This window comes from Parasteatoda tepidariorum, chromosome X1, assembly GCF_043381705.1.
Source record: "Parasteatoda tepidariorum isolate YZ-2023 chromosome X1, CAS_Ptep_4.0, whole genome shotgun sequence".
Lineage (NCBI taxonomy): Eukaryota > Metazoa > Arthropoda > Arachnida > Araneae > Theridiidae > Parasteatoda > Parasteatoda tepidariorum.
In genome coordinates, this window is record NC_092214.1 from 15,189,413 (window position 1) to 15,197,161 (window position 7,749).

Sequence of the window (7,749 nt, forward strand, 5' to 3'; positions counted from 1 at the left end):
AAATAAAATTAAAGAAAGCTGATGTTTAATCACATTCTCTCAAAAACATGCTTTTATAAAACTCGACATTCGTTGAATAAAATATTTTTTATTCAATAAAGAGTTTTATTTAATTCTCTTTACTAAATTACGAGTAAATTTTTAGACGATAAAAAAAGAAACAAATTTTATAATAAATAAAAAAAGCTTAGCCATCGGTTATCAGGGAAAAAAGTATGAATGAAACTTGACGCTGCGCTCGTGTTCCTCGTAAGTTAACAACATTTAAATATTAATCGCCCCATTTAAATATGTCTTCATTGTTGCCAAATTATTTTTTTAAAAATAATTAATTCTAATTTTTCTCGGCTTCTACTAAATAAAAAAAGTTGAAACTTCACACTTTTTGATAGAGAAATAGGTAGATTAATATGGTATAAAAAATTATACCTCATAATTCAATATTTTTTCATTCTCAATTAAATGAAAAAATAAGAAAATAATAATTATTAAAAATTATTTTTTTCCTAAAATTCTCTTCGGGCAAACTGGTTTTATGAGAGTGTGAAATTTTTTTAAATTTTTAATTAATTTTAAAAATACGACTAAAAACGCAATAAGTGAAATTAACATTAAGGAATCCGAACTTTCGATCACTCTCCTGACTATAGGGACCATATTTCCCAGAATGCGGCTCCCCTCTATATTTTGAAGGTTAAAAATCCAAATATGTTAAAGAAAATATATGTTTATACAAGAAAATAAAATGCTATAAAATAAAATATATGTATATATGTTATAATAAAATACGTTTCTTTGTCTGATTTCGTAATTAAATTAATAGTTAGCACTAAATATTTAGCATATTTGAGGTCACTACCTGGAACCATTAAGATTGACACTTACATGAAAATCCGATCAGAACGGAAATTATTCAGCGTGATATATATAAATATATATATATTTTTTGAGATGGAGTCTCACTCTGTCACCNTTTTTTTTTTTTTTTTTTTTTTTGCGCACAGAACATGCTTGAAACAGAAGTGAATGTAAGCTAACAGAAGAATTAACATCTTTTGGTATGGAAACAAACCTTCAGTTTACGTATAAGAGTGTTAGGTTTCCTAGCGTGTTTCCACGCGCCCAAAGTAAAGCGTAACAAGTTGAACAAAACTTGATATTTTAGTTTGTTTCGCAACAAGAACGAAAGGTTACAAAATTTACATTCAAAGAATCATAGTAGAAATTACTCAAGAAAACGTGACAAAAACTATTCTTGAAAACGCAGTAACAAACTATTCATGAAAAAAGTCATTCAAAATTTATAATTCTAAAAGGGGACAAAAATCGGAAAAATGACAAAAAATAATCATCATTAAACCGAAAAAAGGAAAAAAAAAACAAAAATGCAAAGAAAAAAGAAACTTATTTATCAACAACGTTCTAGCCCTGCTTATTGTCAATAAATATTCTATGGAAAAGAAATTTCTCTCTATAAGTTTTCTCAAAAATGTAATCTTTAGAAAGTTCACCAAATTTAATCTAGATGGCTCTGGATTCCCTGAAGAGTTGACAGAAACACGTGTGAAATTCATTCAGGCGATAAGTAAGTTACTCGATGTTAAAACTGAGTAGAAATAATTGGTTTTATGTGCCTTCAAATGTTTTAGATTGTTGTTGTGAGAAAAAAATTGAATAAGATTCTCAAGTTAAATTCTTTGACAGCTCTCTTAAGGATTCAATTTATATAAATGAAGCAAAATAATTGGTAAGTGAAATAAAATCTATATATTTTAAATCAATTTTTAATAAGATATATATTTCTTCGTTTTTCATTAAGAACATTTTTCATCCATGCAAAACAAAACAAATTCCAATTGAACAAAATTTTCTGGAACCGTCATTGAAATATGTTTACAAATGCTGTAAAAATTGTAGATATTACTGCCGAACAAGTGCCAGAATGTTTATTTTAGTTCAGTCGATCAAAGATTCCAATATAAAGTTTAAAAACAAAAATTCTTTTCGAGTTATTTTATAATCATTAAATAATGTAATTTAGATAAACTGAAATTGGGCACCACTTGTTTAGAACGAATCGCCCGTTTCGTATTGTATTGTTTAAACTGATTATTTATTAATTTCATTAAAAACAATTAGTTTAAAATAACGTTTCTGAATCTGTTCATTTGTTTTCTAATAGATATTAAATTAGTCTGAATTAGATTAGTATTATTTCTGATATAAATTGGAATATTTTGGTATTAAAGCAAATCCTTTTAGTATTGTATTGTTTAAACGGATTATTTCATTATTAAGTTCATTGAAAACAATTAGTTTAAAATAACATTTCTGACTATATTTATATATTTATTTCTATATTTATTTAATACATATTAAATTAGCCAGGATTAGATTAGTATAGATTTCAGCAGTGTTATTTCTGATTTAAATTGGAATATTTTGGTTTTAAAGCGTTTCGTATTGCACAGTTTAAATAAGTAGTTCTTGTTCACAATCTTATTGAAAACGATAAATTTTAAAATGTATTTTTTAAACTTGGATTTTATATGAAATATAGACACTATGGAATTGAACTTTCTAGATTTCTCCATTCTTTAAACACAATGACATTCATTCTTTTTGAAACTACGATTGTTTATCCTCCTATTTATATAGATACATATAATTGCAAATCATGTGATTTTTATTTAGAAATCAAAATATTGTCCTCGAAAGAGAGTAAACTCGTAAATGCGTTAAATTTTGTTTTCTAAAATAAATTTCAATCAAATTTTATGATTATATTTTTATTGTTTCATTTTATTCATAAACAAAATCCAATAATAAAATATTTATGACATAAAACTGTGCAAAAGGTTAGTTGAATGAAATTTCTTTTAATTTTTCATTGTAATGGGACTAATTGTATTTTTATTTAGAAAATGCTTTGTGAAAGCATATAAATAGAATATTTCACAAATAATAAAATTATGTTGTTCAAATATTACAGTTTTAAGAAGTTAAATCAGCATGTTATTTGTGAGGTGCACATTACACGTTATATGAGCTAGCGCGTTCATGGCAAAATTATTTAAGGGTTCCGATTCAAGTCTCATTTTTAACATTTTCGTTGCATCCAGATTAAAGTGGTTTTACTTCATGGGGCACACAGTATAATTGTATTAACAATTAAATATATATAAAATATTAAAACTTTATCAACAAAATGTTATTTCAAATAAAACTTTGTGTATTCATTTATTTCTGAAAAAAATATCCAACAATGCTCGAATAATTATTTAGTTGCATTAAATTCGGGTTCGAATCGAATTGGACGTTACATTTAAAATCTCTAATCTTTTTTCCCGTTGTCTTCCAATGCTCTTTTTCTCTTCTTTCGCTCCCGTGATTATATTTTCGCACGCCTTTCAATCTTTCTACATGCAACCTGTAATAAAGAAAAAGTTTTCATTGCATAAAAAACTTTTTTAATTAAAACTTTGAGATGAACTTTTACAATCTCACAATTATCTCACTTTTACAATTTTTAATTTGCCGGGTTTCTTCGAACTTAGATTAGAAAGAACAACATACATGTTTTTAAATCTTTCAATAAATGCGAAATTGTTTACAAATGATTCGTTCTTTAAATTAATCTCTTTGATTTTCCGTTCCGCAGTGGACTGAATGTAATGACACGGTTCCCAGCAGATCACCGAAGTTAAGCATCACTGGCTGCGGTCAGTGTGCGGGTGGGTGACCACTTGGATCAGTCTGCGTAGGGACTGAGGGTGTGCGGTATTGGTCCTCGTTAAACTGTTCTACCGTAAAGTGCTCGACTTCGCGTGCAGGTCGTCGGGCTACCGCAGCGGGGATGCCATCCGCTCTGCAGAGGATCAAAATTGTGATGGAATGTCTTCTGATCATCCTCAGGGATGTTTTCCCAGACCGTCGCCAATAGCCCATTGTGCTGCTCCATTACGATGTAAATGAACTACAACTACAACCCAGTAAAACATCGAAGTAAAGCATCACTGGCTGCGGTCAGTAAGCGGGTGGATGACCACTTTGATCAACTTGCGTAGGGTGCGCGGTATCGGTCCTCGTTAAACTGTTCTACCAAAATTCTCAACTTCGCTTGCAGGTGATCGGGCTACCAAAGCAGGGCAGCCATTCCCTCTGCAGAGGATCAAATTGTGATGGCATGTGCTCTGATTATCTTCAGGGATGTTTCCCAGGCCAATAGCCCATTGCGCAGCTCTACTGCGACGTAATTAAATACCTACCTATTTCACTTTTCCCGTAATAATCCTTTAATGACCTCATACTTATTTCGGAATTGTTTTCTTTAATCTTGCATTTTTTTAAACCATATTAATTCGCAATTTTGTTCTTAAAAATGTTACTTGTGCTAGATTAGAAGTGTTAAGTACACATCAGATGTTAAAAGGAATTCAGTATTTTTGTGTCAGTATGAAGTAGCTTTTCTACGAAAGGGACCCTTTAAATACTTTTGCTTTCAATTACCAAGATATACTAATATTTTCCAAAATAATTTGACTTCCAATAAAAGATACGATTAAACTAAGATTTCAATCGAATTATTTTTCCCGTTTTATTTATCTGGTATATTTTTGAAACAAGGACTCTGGAAATAAGGACACGTCATTATGACGACGAATAAATATTAACTAAACACTGCATCTTTTTAATTAAGACATGAAACACTTAGTTTCGTTAATAAGTACTATGCAATTGTTAAAAAGTCTGTGCACAAAGGCAAAATTTTTTTACTTATTTGACTGCCTTTCAAAAAAGTTACTCAATTTTTACCATATTGCTTTGACTCTTGCTCGTAAATAATATTACCAAAATAAAGATAAGTTTAAAGAAATAATTTCAATTTCTAAAGGAATTTTTAAGTCAAATAATAAAAAGAATTTCAGAAATATCGTCACAATTGATAATCTTCAGAAACTATAAAAATAATCCGCTTGAAATTTATAACCTGTTCATTTGCGTGCGAAATGTTTTTTTACCGTTTTAATAGATAACTTACTAAAAAAAATAATAAAACTATGCAAATTGTCTTTAATTTTTTAAAGAACCGAAATTATTCCTTTTTGCACTTGATTCACGCTGTTTTGCTTTATTTAGACGTAGTATACCTTTCTTTAATTTGGGTGCTATTTTAAGTTTAGAAATGTTTTCTTAAAAATGCGCAAAATTAGTGTATACTATTTTCGATTTTTCACTCAATAGAGAAAAAAGGTAGGTTTAAAAGAAAAGAAAAATCTAGTTAAATTTGAATATCATCACGCCGAATAAAAAATAATACAATCGTGATTTTAGAAATTCGCTATCTGCTTGTGAAATAATCGCCTCCACTACTAATACTTTAGTTAGTTATTTTTAAAAAACGTATAAGAGATGATAAAAGCTTTTAATCTTATTATCAGTTTGGACATCGCTTAGCTTAGCTTATCTTTTTATGTTTATTTACTCTCATCTATCATTGATATCGGAAGTGATCATTCTTTTGTTGATTATTAGGAAATCATTCAGTAAAATTTTTTTACGTATATGTATAAATTTTAGTTCTAATAGCTCGACAAGCACAAAATATCAGTTATTTCATTTTTTAAAAAAAAAGATAATCAAATGATTATTTTTAATCTGCTAATCTGATTGCGTGAATTGAAGGTATAAGCGCAAACAAAATTATTTTATGTTCGAAAATTATTCTTAAACGAAAAATAATCGAAAATTATTCTATGACGAATAATTTTAATTATTAGTAGAAGACTCCCAGTGTAGTAAATGGTGACTGATGCACGTTAAATGTGTCTAGTCTCAAAGTCCTCAATGTTCCCATAACAAATCAATACCTCTGGTTGTACTGATCCAGGAGTTTCCTTGCCTTCTGGATTGGTTCAAAATTACAAGGCTACGGAGTTGAACGTAAGTAGTCGTAAACCCATGAAATTGGGTCGGCTGTTCAACGACGGTTATAAAATAAAATAAAATGAAATTATTAGTAGGCGAAGTACAAATAAGAAATTAGTTTGCAATCAATATTAGATGGCGTTTTTGACATTGGCGTTAGATTTGCGTCATTTTTAAATTATTAAAATACCCTAACTGTATTGAAATGCTTATAAAATTCTTATAAAATCTAAAGATCCACAGCATTAGTTTATTATTTCCATATTTTTTATCCCTCTGCAGAGGATCAAAATTGTGATGGCATGTCTTCGGATCATTCTCAGTGATGTTTCGCAGACCGCTGCCAATAGCCCATTGTGCAGCTCTAGTGTGACGTAAATAACTACAACAACAACCATATTTTTTATTGATTATAATTAATTTCCTATCAGATTTTTTCTTCCTCAAATAAAATTAGTTAAAGAATTTCTTTTTAATCAGGGCTTTAGAATTGAGTATTGAAGAAGTTGGAGTCTGAAAGTAGAGTCCGACTAAATCCAAATTACTAGAATTCGTCATTTGTTTATTGTCGTTCATAATTGCTTGTCAAAAAAAAATGACAGCACAAATAATACCAGATGAACATGTATTATAAAGTAGTATTTTGCAAAAATGATTCGCATGGATTCGATTGAAGAAGCAAAATACATAAATAATTATGCGAAATTGTATTAAAAGCTGTATTCTGGGTCTCATATTAATTTCAAAAGTGTGCCCTCAACACCCTCATATGAGATTTAGCTACTATCTTGAATTTATAGGGGGGGGGAGAGTTGTACAACATTGCTATCTTGAGCACGAGGTGTTGTTTCCTATGTATTCTTTTGCACTGAATCTAATGACACACCAAAACCAAGTCAACCAATACTGCAATTAAATACGCTGAAATTCAGTTTAGTATCATTGATAGCACTTATGTAATTAAATAATCGTGATAGTTAAAAAAAAAGCAATAACAAAATTCACGCAAAACATGCAAAATACTATAAAGCAAACCCAAAGGACAAATGTCCCGCAGTGGACTGATCGTTAAGGCACGGTTCCCAGCAGATCACCGAAGTCAAGCGTCACTGGCTACGGTCAGTGTGCGGATGGTGACCACTTGGATCAGTCTGCGTAGGGACCGAGGGTGTGCGGTACTGGTCCTGGTTAAACTGTTATACCGTAAAGTGCTCGACTTCGCGCGTAGGTCATCGGGCTACCAAAGCGGGGGTGCCATCCCCTCCGCAGAGGATCAAAATTGTGATGGCATGTCTTCGGATCATTCTCCGGGATGTTTCCCAGATCGTCGCCAATAGCCCATTGTGCAGCTCTAGTGCGATGTAAATTAACAACAACAACCCAAAGGACAAATCTAAACCCACGTAACCAATAAGCATTCCAACCTTGTTCCCTTATATATTAAATTATTCTCTCCCTTATATTATTAAATTTCTTAAATTAAAGTAATTAAAAAAGTGATAAAAATTACATAAATGCCTTTATTTATTTTTGTTATATGTCCTTATAATAATGGTCAAGTTTTCTATTTTATTTTTTAGAAGATTTAAAATATTTTAAATTCTGCCTTGTCCACGGAGGAGATGTAATAGTCAACGGAGGAGACATTTTATGTTATAAAATATAAAATGTTAATAAAGACTAATTCATTAATTATTGGGCACAACTGATATGAGTTTAACATTAATAAGTAAATAATAAAATATTTCATTATTAGAGATAGAGCTACTTCCGATTAATCATGCTGCTATGAAAGGAAACATCCATTTTTAACCTAGGTGT

The 7,749-nt window shown here is 30.0% G+C and overlaps 1 long non-coding RNA gene across 1 annotated transcript in view; it reads left to right on the plus strand.

Moving 5' to 3' along the window:
• The first annotated feature begins 1,110 nt into the window (after positions 1-1,110).
• Positions 1,111-7,749, plus strand: part of LOC122270571 (uncharacterized) — a 42,261-nt gene continuing 35,622 nt past the window's right edge. Inside the window, exon 1 of the long non-coding RNA XR_006225890.2 lies at positions 1,111-1,747. This is a non-coding gene — a long non-coding RNA (uncharacterized lncRNA). The remainder of the gene's footprint in view (positions 1,748-7,749) is intronic.